The following is a 17,821-nucleotide window of genomic DNA, read 5'->3' as shown; positions in this document are numbered from 1 at the left end:
ATTATATTTTTCTAAGGCAAAAATAGCAACAGCTTAGGCTGAATAAACAGTACCTGCGCATGCTCCGATTCTAGGAACAATAGATGTGTGTTTGCAAATAATTCCCTTTTACCTGAATAGCATTGTCTTTTGACCCTTGCTTTGTAAGGATAAACGTATATATGCCTTTGTGTACCTTTTCGCTAAAATGCACATTGGAAATATTGCAACGAAACATGGGGTCGTGACACTCCTAAGAGAATCAATCCGTTTGATAGAATGTTGTATTTATACGACAGAATTAACTGTTAACGCAGGCTGAAAAAATGCGTAGAATAAGGTATGGGGGGCCCGGGGGGGGGGGGGGGGCGCATTTGTTAATGTACTTCAGTATACGTGCAGCCATTGAGACTGACTGAGAGGAAAATGCTAACACTTAATATACGGTACATACACATGTAAGGGTATTTTCAATCAATGTGATAGATACATGTATATTAATAAAACTTCCAGGGTGCTCGATACTCGTCTAAACCAAAAGTCAAAGCTTGCTCCCCGTGTAGTCGCGACAGAGAGGGAGGAGAAGAAACAAAAAATCGACTTTTAAAATAGTAGTAAAATACGCAGCGAATGTTGGAATAATGGCATGATATTTAATACGATTTTCGATTTTAAAACCTTGGCATACGGGTCAATATCATATTTAGTTCATGGGAAAGAGGCGACAAAGAAAGGCACATGTCAGTGCAGCTTTAAGATGTAATTGTTATGCCACGCACACGCTCATCAAATGACACGACAAGCTTAAAGAGGATGAAAAAAATATTTTGTTGAAACTGTCAAGTAGTTTGAAGTACAGTGTACAACCTCTCAGTGAGGGATTAGAGCACCAGTAGCATAAACAAGATGTAGGATATGACTTACTGCAACGGTAAAGCGTTTAGTACAACCTTGTTTTGGTGAGAAAAAATTGCTGAAATTTCAGTGCTGTACACTACCGTATAGCTAAAAAAAACACGACTATTGGTACGCGTATGATCGATAACTGATTTAATTCTCGTAAGATTACCATCCGCCCCCTTCCTTATGAATAGGTATTACTTTATTAATACAATGCAACCGTCGTGTAGCCGCATGTTAGAAGACAATGTTTGATTACGCACAGCAGTAGGAGGCCGCTACCCCTTCCCAGCAAGGAGTCAACACAGCAGCGCGTAACCCGGGGTTAATTAGGGGTTATTAGCTGTCCACTTATGATCGGTATTGTTCGTCTTGATTGCAGCACACTTCCTACTCACTATTGGTTCGACCGCCTCTTCTTTAAATGCTCTCTCAAACCTTTCCTCAGTCAGCCGAGAATGGAAACACGTTTATCTGCCGATAAACTACGTCGTTGATGTATTATTCGGCATCATTCTACAGTGGGGCATAAGGCTCTATCTATCATTTTTTTTCGTCTTGCATTTTACCAGATTAAGCTGACGCTCGAAAACTAAATTTAATGAATAATTTTCTCACGTGCACCGTATCCAGCTAATTTTACGACAATAACTACCACGGCACCTCCGCCATTTGCAATTGTAGACGAACCACGTGTTTCCAACTGATAGGCCAATACAACTATACCAGACCCATTGTACGAGAAAAGACCGTTTATATTTAATGAATTAAAAAACATTTGAGGATTGCGATTTTCTATTGATATACTATCGATGGTATCCCTGTATTAAATCATCCACTGCTGTGATTTTGCTCGAAGTAGCGGAGTCAAGTAAATCGGTGATTTACCGTTGGTAAGAGTAGTGATCATCGCTCCTGCGTCCTCATAGATTACTTTCTAATCACCCGTAATTAACGCAGTCAGGAATAAGCGCTCAAATAGGGGTTTTTGTATCAGGGAAAATTTTAGTATTAATCTTATGTTATTATGTATCTGTATTATGTAATCATGTAACTCATTTTCCCAAGGCAACCACCAATTATGACGACCATTAATGAAGTTCTCTGCTACACTCTCTCCTCATGATCACTTGCTCGATCGTGAAACCCTGGAGGTGTTGTATATATATTTGGGGTAGTTTACTATAGCATGCTACACTCTCGATCCTCATGATCAGCTGCTCGATCGTGAAATCTGGAGTGAAACCCATGGTTTATCTAACAATGGTTTAAATAAATAAAAAGGGTGTCACGGAGGTGAAGCTGCTTAACTCATAAGAATAACGAACGAAAAAATACGATGAACATTTAATAAACCACGAAGCACGTATGTTTTGACCGTTATCGCCTTTTTTACATAAGATGTCTCAACACGAAGGCAGATGTAGTCCAATTTGTCTTTTGTTGGTGATTCTGCTTCAGGTGGCTGAGATTAGTTGATCGGTGATGCACCGTTGGTAAGAGTAGCAATCATCACTCCTGCGTTCTAACGGATTACTTTCCAACCCCCCATAATTAACGCAGCCAGGAATAGGCGCTGAAATAGGGGGTATTAAATCAGGAATTAATTTTTGTAATTATGTATCCGTAAAATAAGAATCGTAACATTATCACGTATTTTTCCTGATGGAAAATATCATAATTTATGCACACTGATCGAATTATAAAGAAAATCTCCAGATGTAAACAAAGGTCAGTCAAGTATCACTCATCCCAGGCTGCAGGGCAGATATAGAATGAAGCGCCAATGATCTGGCAACCCTACAAATTTGTCATAATGATTCATGGGCAAACAATAGAAGCATGAAATTAACACCTTTTACAGTGTGAATGACGACACCTTATGAGGCTTTTGTTTCTTCCCCTGGGTTGGTATTACAAAGTAAGTATGTTGACGTAAGTGTGTTGACTTTTGCATGTTCAAAGGAACAATGGAAATGTCATTTCAAAACAAAGAGCCACATTTCCCTACTTAGGTGGCCAAAATATTGTCAATGAAACGCAAAAAAGACAAAATCACCAGCTGTTACTGACTGAGTCTAACTCAAATGCAAAAAGGTACGCACAGCGACAAAGCGCTATTGTAAACAATGACCCGACGATGAGATCAATAAGATGTATAAAATGACTATTTGTACTATAAAACTGTACCCCTGCCCCTACTTGTATATTATTACACACACAAGGCCACCCTATACCAGAGTTACAGATTGATTTTTCATTACACAGTCTCTTGCACTGAAGAAAAATACTCATAATTAATTTGCGGCCGTAGTAGAGGGTCTTCTCTCGCTTTCTCTCAAACCAAAATAAACTAGCAAACATGAAAATTGGCAAAATGTATTAGAATGTAAAGTGTTGCGAACCCTTTAAACAAGGTGAATGGTAATATGCACGTTTAGACAAATTTTAATTTCAATTAAATTTAATTTTACTTAAAATTAATATTACCAAAATTAGTAAATGTCGTTTGCGTCATGTATCAATATTTTTGCGCATAATAGTACCTACGTTATAAACATTCAGCAAAGATATTTGGAAGGCCGCTCTTTTGTTGTTTATATCAAAGGAAAACTATTTGATACCCATCGTATCAATCATTACACCATGATAAGAGATTAGCATACTAATTTATGTCCCCAGTAATAATAACTTTAACAATAACAACAAACCTTCCTACTGTGCTTTCCGTTGCAAAAACAATTAGCCACGACTGTTTTATATATTAATAGATATTTATAATAATGACAATTTCAAAATCTTCAAAAGTACCGACAGGGACACAAACTCCCGTCGGATAGACTCAACGACGTTAACCGTTGTTCCACCAATCCTACAATTCACGCATGCAGATATCGACAGCTCTGTATTGCCGCGCATGCCGAAGCTTTGCGGAAATTGCCGAAGGCTAGGAAAATTCTTCAAAATATACTTTTATTACATTTAATCAAATCCAGACTATCTCCCACTGCCCTGAGGTATGGCTAAAGGCTTTCAGTTGTCATCAGACTTTGTAATTTGGGAGAAAAAAGTGAAACAGTAACTTCTGGTGATGAATAATAGGTAATAGTGCTGCAAGGTGTTGTTTTTTATCCCTGATGTACGAGTAGCTTTTTTTTTACAGTTTCTATAATTCTCTTAACGTATGAAAACATGCAGGTTTTCTGATATAATAAGACTTTGATAAAATCAAAACCAATAATACTTTTAAAGTCGAGAGTCGGGATAATTATCGGCAAGGTGGAGATATGTCCCGCCGGCGCTTCCGCAACAGCAAGACTAAGGACGCAAGTTACAAAGCAAAACATGTTTAGTCAAGTTAAAGACTTAATTACCGGTTTAACTTCGGCGGCAGTACCTACTGCTGTGAGCAACATGCGCTGTCCATCGTAATCCCCCTATCATTAACACTGTCGGGGACGTGCGCATTAGCGCGTCTGATGTAGACAGCGTGTGCTATTAAAGTGACCGGGGACTTATTAGCTATAGTGTACTTCTCGTCCAATTAACGCATCCAGATATGAATTGTATTACAAGAGACGTTTGTTGCAATAGGAAGCAAACGTTTTGTTTTTCCAGTCGGCAAACCTTCCGCTCTGACTAAAACGGGGTAGTTGTCTAACATATTCTTCATTCCGTTACACAGCAGTCTTCGCCATTAGAGGTTGTATTGACTTTTATTTCAAAATATGACTTGTCCAGGATTGCGTTAGTTGTTTCGCTCAAGCAAATTTGAATCTCAACCCAAACACAATCGCTTTAATTTCGGCAATGACAAGAATATAGTAGGGCGGGCATAATCCACTACAATTTTCACTCTCTCATATATCTCAGCGACAGACTTTTTTTACTACAAGTTATAAAAATGTGTATTTACTCGTAGGTTGAAAGCAAGAGAAAATTGACCAGTTTTGAAATTTATTATAGCCTTCATAAACCATGAGGATTAGAGCTATCAAGAGTAATAGTGATATGACAGAAATGACAAATTGGATTGTCCTTTTGTGCAATTGTGAAATGAATAGAATTAATCATATCATTATGTTATTTCTAAGCTGCTATAATAGGCACTATACTGTATATTGCAATTAACCAAACATCAGGTTTTATGCGTATTTCACTCTCGTAGACAAGGTTAACTTTGAAAGAAATGCATTGCGTTGCTCAGGTTTTTAAGATATACTTTGATAGTGTGGACATTTCTCCAAGCTACTGGTATTGTAGGGATATTCAATTTGCAATATGTGGAACCATTATCTATCATTTAAAAACTGGGCTTTAAATAAGAGTTTTCAAATGGCTACTTATGCTGCAGTAATTAACTGTCTAACTTTGTGCCCATTTTCAGCTCATATGATGAAATGCGAAAAATTAAATTTTTAATTTCGACATATGAGTCTATCGAAAATATTCATGACATTTAAAGCATTGAAACCGTTCCACGAGTACACTTCGTCAGCATTTGTTGAACGAGTTGTTAACATGAATTTCAAAGTAAGCGTTTGCGTGTACCTGTTCGCATCAGTTGTTGTGACTGCCGAAACCACCTCTGCTTCGTGGACAACAGGAGGTGCATGAGTTTTGTCAAAAAGGAGGGAAGATTTTCCGGCAGGATACGTGCAATACTTGTCGCCGTGGCGGAGGGTGCACAATTATTAATAATAATAATAATAATGATTTTATTAACGTCTCACGTTTTAAATAAATAAAACCCACCCTGCTAAGAGTTATCAGAGACTAATGGTTTTGCTACTGCATTAAACATTCATAAAAGTTCATTAAAATTGTTACTTATCAATAAAATACATAAAAAAGGATATTATAAATAAAACTTTTCAAACATTCTCTTTGTTGTAAGCTTTGCTTCTTTTCCACATCATTGCGTGTACTTTTTTCGCTGTATAAAATTGTATTTGGTCGTTTCGCATAAGAAATATAAACTTTTCATAGTCATTAAAAACATTAAAATATTCGTCTATTTGATTTGCAAGGCTAAAAAGCTCTTCTCTGATGTCTTTATAGAGCTCGCAGTTAATTAAAAAATGTTTCTCATTCTCTATTTCTTTAGAAGAACAATAAACGCATATGCGCTCTTTTAGTGGTGTATTATTATTGGTTGCTACGCGGGTAGGTCGAATGTGTCGACAACACACGCTTGGACAGCACCGACTGTATAAAAACGCCCCAAATTTCACGGGGGGGGGGGGTACTAACACTTTTAAAAGTACGGCCTGTTTAAAAAAATGCACTTACAAATCCATTGATACCCCTAGCCTAAGCCGTCAGTATTAAAAACAATTTAATTTCAAACAATTTTTGTCTAGATGGATACCAACACTTTTGTTTAAAAGTACATGTATGACCTGTTTTAAAAAATATATATACACTCACAAATCCATTAATACCCCTAGCCTAAGCCGTCAGTATTATTGAATTTTTGATTTGAAACAACTTTAAAGGTACGGGAGTGGAACAAATTCCTTGAAAGAAAGCATGATGTACAGCTGTCTATCCTGTGTGACGCATCCGAGCAGAATGGAGGGTCACATCACCACGTATGTTCCTGTATAGCTGACGAGGGAAGATGCAATTCAAAACCCGTCCAGAAAATTGAACTCTGACAATGCATACTCGTAAACTAAATTAAAATTTGGTCGCACTACATACTGTGTTTTCTCCAAAGTTCAGCCTTTACCATTCACAACTTTGATTTTAATTTTGGATGTATCATATTTTGTGTATGAGATAAAACATATGTGCCGTATTTTTATTTCGCACCCCCTTTTTTCGCTCCTAAGGCTAAGGCATTTAATTGACAAAGTTTTCGTAGCGCAAATGACACGTTATCACGCATGCGTAGCAGCGTCTTTGGTCTGAAATGTGTGGTGAAAAAAGACACAGAGCTGCCATTCTAATGATGACAACATGGAGAAAAGGCTGCCATCATCCATCATCTAATATACCCATGATTTACCATGCATATAGCCTATTGTACATACACATGTAGCCTATTATTTTTTGTTTCATGATTACTGTTCTCATATCTGTAATGTTTTTCCAAAGAAAACAGATGCTCTGAATTAAGAAAAGGAGACCTGGTACTCGACCCAGATGACTGCAGCAAGTTTTATGAATGCGGCTCTGGATTCCAGCTTCCCACTTCGATGACTTGTCCAGAGGGCCTGTGGTTTAAAGATGACGGCGATGGAAATGGTATTTTTGATTGGCCAGAAATCACAGGATTCTTCGATATTATTGTTATCATGTTGAAAGGTCTGTCAATGGATATAAAATCTACCTAAATCTACTAATAATTAACCCTCAGCCGACCAAGCTATTTTACTGACTGAAATGACCAAGTGGGGTCATCTATGACCCCATTGTGCTCTGTACAGGGATCCTTATTATAAAAGGCTGATGGGGGCCTATCACACCTATACTACTCCCAGCATTTAAGACAGGTATTTTATAATGATCTAATGTAATAAGTATTTGTTAATAATACTTTTATTGCAAGAAATAACCAAACACAGATTTTAAGAACAACATTACATAATGATTTAGACAGTCCTTTTCAGTTCCCACTTGCAAAAATATTTCTCTTTTTTTGCCACACTAAATGAAAATGTAGGGGAGACCGGAGCTAGTTGGACCCAGAGGTAAGTTGGCCCACCGTCAATTTATGAAAAAGTAACTACGATGTAAAAAAAATTGGCCACATACTCTTGTAAAGTGACCGTAGCCTACAATGTTAAGGAAATGTCGGACGTAAAAAAGTTTTAATTAAGCGGTGATTCCAAATAAACGATTTTTGCACCTAAAAGTAATTTTGTTTAAGAGATTGAAAAATCTATTCTCATAGGCTTTTGATCGAATATAAAATATGTATAGGGCATCAAACTGAAGCTCATTGTTTCAAGTTTCACAGAAATGTTTCATCGTTGCTCATTCTAGCACCATAGATTGTTGCCATCCTTTAAAATAAATGTGCACCCGGGGCTAGTTGGCCCCCTTAACTCGGGGCAAGTTGGACCCTCATATTACCCACAGTCCTTTGCGCGCAACGCTGTTTGAAATAAACAAGTAGGTGAAATTGACAAAGCTTGCCGGTGTTTACCGTCTGTTTGATTTTATTAGGATTCCCCATAGGGGAATACTATTGTTTTTCCTGTTCTTCTTCTTCTTCTTCTTCTTCTTATTATTTTTCGTCAAAAAATTTCTTTCAAAAATTCTGAAAAAATTCATATTGATAGCCTATGAAAGTTATTCCGGTCCACCCAATTACATTGACCTTGACCAAATTTTCAAGGTCACAGAGCCTTTAAAAGTGAAATTTTTGCAAATTTCAAAATGCAATATCTCCTAGAATTTTCAACATTTTGACAAATCCTTTCATAGGTGAGGTCACACAATAATTCTATATCAGGTGTCCCAATTTTAGGAAAGTAGGTCAGGTCAAGGTCAACCTATTGCAAAATATGCTCCAGGTGGTTGACACTCGGCAGGGGGTAAACCAGATGTCACAGAGCCACAAGGATGATGTCAAAAGTTGCCCTAGATATCTGTCCAGTGCAGTCGCTAATAATATTGATAATTGACCGATTAGTTTTTTAATATAGATTTTTAAATTTATAAATATTATATTAATTTCACAGAAATAGTGACTGTCAATTTCTCTATGAAATATTGTTTTTTGTGATAACATGCTATAGTAAACTACCCCAAACATATACCCAACACCCCCAAATCAAATGTAAAATATGACCTTGACCCTCATTTTCAAGGTTATTCGGCTATTTCACGGAGAAATATTGAAGTGGGCTAAAAGTGATGTTTTGTTGACCCTCCCTCCAATTCGCACATGCTCTTTCAGAATATGGGGTCAAATTTAACCCATGACCTTCACATGACCTTGTAAGAGCATTTCCACACCTATTTTGCAGGGGAATCCTCCGCCACTGGCTTTAGCCAGTTGCAGTCTAGTTTAATTTGCTCTCTCGTCTTTTCGAAAATTTATATTAGAAATGTTATTTCGATCGTATGTATTAAAAAGCAAATCCATTGGACTTTCCTTAGAAAAACATTTATTTTGCCTTACTTCATTGTACTAGTAAGGGGATTCCTTTGTATTTACATGTATAGTGTTATATGTGGCCCGAAGGGGATTTTCCACCTCTCCCTAGCTAGAGACCATTGTTGAAACAAACTCAATGGTTTAAAACTTAATTTGTTACTTTCTTTTAAACGAAAATTTATTATTCGTTTTCATTCATTAAAAGCCTGCTTTATACCATAATTAATTTATTCTTAATCAAATCAAAACAAATTTTATTGATCTTTTCGTTCTTGCAACACATACCCCCCCCCCCCCCACACACACACACAACATGACGTACGGAAACCTCAATAAATCTGCTACATTTGAACTATTTATTCATCAAAGACTCTCAAAATTCAATTTAATAAATTAATAATGTATAAAAATGTATTTCAAGGCGTTTAGATGGGATACATACTTCATTTTCGTATAGGGGGGCCAACTTGCCCCGACCCTGGGGCCAATTTGCCCCGTGGCGGGGCAAGTTGGCCCCCTTGACGTCAACTGCGTTTTTTGTCAAATTGTGAGCCATCTGGTATTATATTTGAAAAATAACGACGTTGCATACGTAGCTTAGTTAATGGGGCTTACTTTGAAACCGGTTTTGTTACTCTAACCCATTCCTAGTTGGCTCTACAAGGCCAAAAGTGTCTAACTGGGCCAACTAGCCCCGGTCTCCCCTATATCATAGAAAATAAATTTGAGTGAAAAAATTGACTTATGTTGAGCTAGCATCCTGCTCACATCAATAAAAATAATAAGCTGACTTGCTGACTAGTATCAGTGCTTATCATTTATTTTCATTCTTATTTAGTTTAGAAATTTAGTAAGTATTTTTAGTTCATTAATTTTGTTCATTTTAATTTTTCTATGTTAGTTCAGTTCAGCATAAAGTTAATTTTAGTTATTTGTAATTTATTAAAAGACATTCGTTTCTTGTTTCTGCTATGTTCACACACAGAGTAAATTTGGGTTCGTAAATAAAGTACAGTGAGAGCTGTTACAATAATAGAAAATGTGTGGAATAATATGTCAAAACTTTTGACAAATGCCCGTCCAACCAGCAGATAAACTCTGCTAAATTCAGTTTTTCATGCTTGGGCCAGCATAAGCCTTGAACGTATCAGACAATTATATGAATCCTTGCCTCGTAGACTGGTACCTATTACGCTGATACTGGTAAAGAAGTCGTCCTACTCAGAACACATTCAATCAACTTGTTTGTATATGTGCTATATGATATTGACAAACTTCTTTAGATTACTGAAATACCTGAAAATTGTAACAGTCAAAATGAGACACCTAATTATGTAAACAAGTTCAAACAAAGCTACTAAAATTAGATTCAGCGATACACTATTAGTAACATTTCAGGCACAATCTTCCCAAACCACTTGTTTGTGGCCATGTTCAGGGCACACTGGGTGGTTGCATGAAGCACATGTTCACTGCAACACAATATAAAGTAATGATACATGTAAAAAGTGGAACATCTGATTTAAAAAATTTAAAAACCAATGTTTAAAAACCAGCGCTCCTCTTCGGGGTCGTAAATGACCCTATTACAGTTTGTGATGTATATGCCACACTAATTAGTTGATCCCTGCAAAAAAACTGTGGAAGTGTGTAGGATTATAGTAGACTTACAAACTCATGCAAGGAAAGAAAATTCGGATAAAAAATAAAGAGATGGCACATTAAATCATACGGCTGGGGTCGTAAATGACCCCACACGGTCACTTAAATGGCTCGGTATGAAATAACCTGAAAAGTAAAAAAAGTTTTTTTTCGAATTTAACTCTTCAGAACTCACTGCTTATATCATGTTATACTGGTACTTGTTAATGTCACTTGTACCCAGCTTTTCTTGTAACAATTCTCAGCTCGCACACTGACTCATTTCTCTGTCAGCTTTTATCACTGCTACACACACTGGACACCCCTACATCAGAGTAATAAAAGTAGGCAGATCTTGGGTAGTTATAATGCCGGGTCTACTTATAATGTGCCGTATACACTATATTTTCTCCAAAATGAAATAAACGCAAAATTACATTTGGCCGACAGCCCGCTGATGTTGCTAGAAAAAACAAAACTATGGGGAACCGAGATATTTTCTTTGAATACAACCAAATTTTCAAATAAAATTCTTATAATCCAAGATTCTTTGTAACTAGTAGCCTTTTCTCAATCGAGTCTACTACATAAATGTCTTTACTTGTAACGCATTTCCATCTTCCGATCACTTACCATCAGGAGCATTACCAACCGCTGTAGCTCCTCCAGATCTCATAGAGTGCAAACCAAAATTCATACTCCCACCTACAAGCTTCAACTTGGAAATCAAACTTTGTCTAGCCGCTTTGTCTATATATCAGCTTACACACATTTTTTGATCTAAAAATAGACTTGAACAAAAAATGGTTAGATTTCAAATCAATATCTGCCAAAGTCATGTATCTTTTTAACATTTGCACTGGACAAGCTGCAGAAGAACCTTTGGAAATGTATACTTCATTTCCATTTCTGTACTGATCTGTTTTGCTTTTCTGAATGCATAAAACTATGTATTCGTCAAATATAGATACGTCTGAGCACAATAAATTACTAATTTCATCGTACCTTAAAAAACCTGAAAAACACAAAACAATCATGCACAGATCTCTAACAACATGTAAATCATTTGATGATTCATATTTAACACAAAGATCAATCAACATTTGAGCAGATACTAGATCTTTTCTCGACTTTATGGGACAAGCAGTTCTTTTGGCAGATTCTTGCAAATTTTTAACAAAACTGTTGTTAGTTGGAATACAACCTGTGGGTATTGACACTCTTGGAATCCATCATGTGCTCAGCCATTTTAGCAGACAAATCATGTAGATAGGATCCCCTCTCCACACCACTTTCTTCAGTTAAGAATTCTGCTCTTGATTTTACATCTGAACCTGAAAATTAATGGAAAAAAAAATGAAAATTGTATTCTAATTGCAACAAATCTGAAATTTTGAAAAGGCTTTCCAAATATGCCATTATTTCCTCTTCCTCTGTGTGTCACATTTCGACGTTCAATATATCTATGATCTTTCACAAACCATTTGAAAAATGTACCTTCCCATATTACCGGCCAAAATGGTGCAGATTTCCATTCAGGAATTATTAATGTACGTGAACTTTTGTCCTTAATAGATTTTTTAACTGTCCGAACAATTAACGTTGGTGGTGACACCACCCAATTATTGTCAACTGACCACGTTTGCTTAAATGCATATGTCCCACTGCTCTTTTTACACCAAAACTTCGAATTGAAATTTTCACATTTCCTGTTATAATAATTAGCGAATCTGTCGCAACTATGGGGTCCCCACAACCTGTCCAACTCCTCATAAAGCCACCCCTGAATTCCCCAGTCATCACAATCAGACTTTCTACTCAACTCATCTGCATCATTATTCTGAGATCTAGGAATCCATTTAGACTGAAAAACGATTTCATTTTCGTCGCAAATGCGAACTATTTCCATATTGATATCATTTAGCTTTGGCTTCCTGATACCCACATCTAAAATGCGCTTCACATTTTGATTATCACTTGAAATCGATTTTTTTGATTATCACTTTTTTTGCATTGTAAAAAGTCAACATTATGTAATAACACTCTATGTACCGCTTCCGTTTCTCTCCATGTGGAACTTTGCGCCACTTCCCATGCATTCCGAGTGTCATGCATCGCCGATTCTATTAGCAATTGCTCTGAACTTGATAACAAATACCCTCCATAGCCTGATCTTGAAGCATCACAAAACATTCTAATGTCTGCCGTAAATTCTGTCAAATGACAAAACTGACTTCCCCCTTCATTGAGCTCTTTGACATTCATGAATCAATGTTTCAACTCTGCTTTGTCCGTCACATATACATAACCATCCCATGATAAACGCTCATTTATAACCTGGTATATGCATCATGTACGCAATCTTACTTTGTCACCAAACACACACTGTGTAGGTATCAGCTGACCAGTAATTGATGCTAATCTTTTCACTTTAACCACCCGGTTAAAGGTACGCAAATGCGTCAATAAATTTTCGATACTTTGCAATATTTTTTCAACTGTATTCTTTGTTAAACACAAGATGCCTCTTTTCATACAAGTATCCCATATCAAACCTAACCAAGTTACATTTTGAGCTGGTTCCCACTGACGTTTGTCTTCAGCTATAATGAACCCTAAACATTCTAAGTCCGACTTTATCAAATGACTTAACTGAGTTGCTTTTTCAAAACTCTCAGCTCCAGCTATACCATCATCAAAATACATAATGACTTTATGTCCTTCTGACCTCCAATGTTTTACAACTTCCCTCATGATTTTAGAGAATATAAAACTTGCTGAGGTCACTCCAAAAGGTAAAAAATTGAAAACATAATAACAATTTTCCCATTCGAAACCCAGAAATTTTACAAAATCTGTAGCAATCATTACATGATGATAAGCTGATTTCAGATCAAAAGTAAATAAATAATCTTTTTGTTCAAATAACCCTTTTGCTGTCTCACCATTTTCGTATTTGAATTAATATAAATGCTGATATAAATGCTTGTTAATATGTCTACAATCTAGCACCAACCTTTTCTTCCCAGTGCCACTTATTGCAACTGTCAATGGATTGACCACCAAAGGTTTATAAGGCACTTTTGAAACGCATTTTCTTTTCAACAAATTATCTATTTCATTTTTAACGAATGTTTCATTTTCTCTGGCAGATTTGTTTTTCAAACATGCCGCTCCTGGCTCCGTTTTAAACGGTAGACTATAACCTTTCTGAATGACCCCCCAATATGTATTCACTTGCATTCATTTCTGACCTCACTGTCAAATGACTTCTTAAATTGCCAACTGGCGTTTTCTCCGAATCTAACTTCAATATATTTTCATCACTGTAATATTTCTTCAAATGACTTCTTAAACTGCCAACTGGCGTTCTCTCCGAATCTTACTTCAGTGCATTTTCATCACTGTCATATTTCGTCAAATGACTTCTTAAACTGCCTACTGGCGTATTTTCCGAATCTAACTTCAATATATTTTCATCATTAGCGTTTTTCGTCAAATGACTTCTCAAACTGTCAACTGACGTATTCTCCGAATTTGTTTTCAAAACATTTTCATCAGTATCATAATTTGATAAGCATTTCGCTACTCTATCATCTTGACGCAAATTCACATTATTTTCAAATGAAAATATACTTATCTTATTCTGCGCACTGGCGTCCTCTGGACACTCTTTCTCCACATCCATAACATCTCCCTGACTTACTATTACTAGGATTGTAAAATCCACTTGAAGTGCTTGGTTGACTGCCCTTATGGTTGGTAGAATTATAAGGTCGAAAACGGACATTCTCCCTCCTTTTGTTCTTTTCGGCTTTGATCTTCCTTTCTGCTCTGCTTTGGGCTTTTAGAATTCTTTTCTCATCATCAGAATCTTCTGAGAGAGGATTAGAAACGTATTCGCTGACCACTCGCCAACCAGCCTCATGTGGAATCGACTAATTTTATGAGCTTTTGTCTGTGTTTTACGGACTCCATGACTTCAGCCAACTTTTCTCTACAACTATCAACATCTCCTTGTGTTAACTTTTCGTTGCTAATAGTGTTGGAAGCTTCACCAATCTTGAACATAAGAGCACCATTGAACTTAAATTGTTCTTTATTCCCTTTCTTTTTGAACTTTTGTGTCTCTCCAGCTAAAATAGACTCTTCTATCCTCAACAAATGTTTTTCTGACAACTTATTTTTTGTCATTATTTGTCCCATTTCTGCAGAAATGATATCTTTGATTTCGGTCATCTTTGCATTCTGAGACTTTGCTATCGCCTCTTGAACATCGGTTCTTATCTCTTCTCGAAAGTCGGCGTCCATGATTTTTGGGAAAAATGGTCCCACTCTTTCGCAAGCAGGCTAGAAAGTGACCACTATTACCTGTATCCTCCCTTTTCTATCAACCACGCCAATCTTCATTGGTCGTGCACTGAACTTCTACTCAATAACTCTACCTCATTGCGTCATCCACCCAAACATCTCCACGCACCTCCATTTTTCACCACAAACCGTGAATACAATAATTTTCCGCTATACTAACAAAACGCGGAAAATATTAATAATGCGTATAAAACCGCATTACATGTACCATGGAATTGTATTGTTGGTCTTGTACATGTACAGCAAATGTTATTCCTGTCTTCCTCCAATATGGCAAGATACAGGCAATTATCTAACGGTTATAGGCGTCAAGTTATCAACCTGAAGAGGCGGAATATAAGCAATGTCAGAATATCAATATAATTGAATTGTTCAGTCAGAACCGTGCAGAGGATCTGGTCTCGGTATAGAAATACTGGATCAAGAGACAAACTACCTGTGATGGGTCGTCCAAGAAAAACTACTGGCCGTGAAGACCGACGACTGATTTTGATGTCCAGGTTGTTAAAGTTCGACACTGCTTGTCAGTTGACAACACAGTGGTAAATTTTCACACATAAGAATGTGTCTGTGAAAATTGCTAGGCGTCGGTTACATGCTCAGAGAGTGTACAGCAGGGTAGCAAAACTGAAACCTCTTATATCGTTACAAAACAGCAACGTAGAGTGAACTAGGGTCAACAGGATCTGGAACTGGACGGTCCATGACAATTGGTCATATATATTTCTTTTCTGATGAGTTTCGCTTTGGTCTGACGAGTACGATGCTGGCGAACTGCTGGTAAAGCATTTGAACCACATGTACTGAATTTTCGAACCCGGAGCAGCATATTCATCATGATGTGGGGCTGCGTCAGCATCCATGGCGTGGGCGAATTGCTAGTGGTTGATGGAAACATGAATCATTAGAAATATATCCACGTTTTGGAGTCAGGCTTGCTACCATCTCTTACTAACATGTTTGGTAACAGGAATTATCCATTTATTCACCAGGATGACAATGCTCCTTGTCACAGACCCAGAGCAGTTGATGATTGGTTTGACCAACAGGAGATTCGCAGAGTGATGTGGCCTGCCCAGAATACGGATGCAAACATAATGTAACATGTGTATGTATGATGTATGATTGTGGTTGTGTTAGTGTAGAGAAGTGTGTTCGTGCCTTTTCGTTTGTGTCCGTGTGTCTTCGTTTCTATATAAAATACGCCCCTCTTTGTTACGCGGCACATTCGTTTCTTGTTTCTGCCATGTTCACACACAGGTATGATAGACTTGATTATTTTGCTTTTCATTTTCTTTGTGTTAAGATTTTGTATTTCTCTAAGTTATTTTGTTTGATAATTTCAGTGCTTATCATTTATTTTCATTCTTATTTAGTTTAGAAATTTAGTAAGTATTTTTAGTTCATTAATTTTGTTCATTTAAATTTTTCTATGTTAGTTCAGTTCAGCATAAAGTTAATTTTAGTTATTTGTAATTTATTAAAAGACATTCGTTTCTTGTTTCTGCCATGTTCACACACAGAGTAAATTTGGGTTCGTAAATAAAGTACAGTGAGAGCTGTTACAATAATAGAAAATGTGTGGAATAATATGTCAAAACTTTTGACAAATGCCCGTCCAACCAGCAGATAAACTCTGCTAAATTCAGTTTTTCATGCTTGGGCCAGCATAAGCCTTGAACGTATCAGACAATTATATGAATCCTTGCCTCGTAGACTGGTACCTATTATTAGGTCACGTTGCTATGCCACTAAGTACTAATTTTGGACTTGAAACTGCATATTTTGGTAGAATGTTTATTTTGTTCTCATTTTGTGATTTTTTTTTGTGAAATATGATGTTAATAAAATGATACCAGAAGCATATCATTCCACAGTCATTTATCTTCCCCAAAGTATTGGTTCAGTAGTGGTGACACTTCTATTGTCCAGTGTGTGTACCTTCATCTGGTCGCATGTCCTTTGAAAGTGGCAGCCATGGCAACCATTTTGCTTCCTGACATGCAAAAACAGGTCACGGCGTTGATGAAGTTATGGGTGTGTTTCACTGCCTTCTGTAGCGTAGTTTTCTGTGCCTCGCTGCTATGGACGTACAAGGTGCAGTCAAGGGTGTTTGAGAACAAGAGGCACCAACAGATAAGATATGTTGAATATATACCATTAGCCACTTCCACGACAGAGATGGAGCCAATTTCCAACTAGGCATCAACTGATAGTTTCACTTTGGCAAGTAGGTATTGCTCATCGTGCTCAAGGTTTTAGGCATTTGCCATTGACAAATTATGATTTCCCTCTTTTTAGTTATCGGCGAATATTATTTTCAGAAGCTTTATATGCATTTGTTTTAGCACTGGATGCATAACTGATTTGGTATTGTTACGCTGGTACCTATACGCCCAAACAGTAACATTTACTGCTGTGTTGATCATTACCGTACTAGGATTAAGAATGTGTACATTTACCCCGTGGACCATTTGAAGATTACACTGCGATTAATGCGGTGGAAAATACAATAGAGAGAGTGTATAATGATAGGGTCGCTAAACGATTGTTGACGGCATATAGTAACTAGCCTAATCCCCTGGTCGCCTGGGTAGCCACGCTCCCTTAGAGTACTTATGTAAACAAACGGTCTCCCGTAGCGAACTATCCTTTTGTTCAACAGCTTCGCGCGTGCAGCTGATTATGTACGTAGTGACACTATAGCTAACTGCATATAAATTTGTGCTAGCTGTTATTTGATTCATTCTGCTGTGTCGGATGTTGTGGATCAGCCCACTGGTTCGTTGACTTATGTTTTTCTGAAGATTGGTGATG

This window comes from Lingula anatina, chromosome 3 (genome assembly GCF_051362555.1).
Source record: "Lingula anatina isolate TDL-2025a chromosome 3, LinAna3.0, whole genome shotgun sequence".
NCBI lineage: Eukaryota > Metazoa > Brachiopoda > Lingulata > Lingulida > Lingulidae > Lingula > Lingula anatina.
This window is presented reverse-complemented; position numbering follows the sequence as displayed.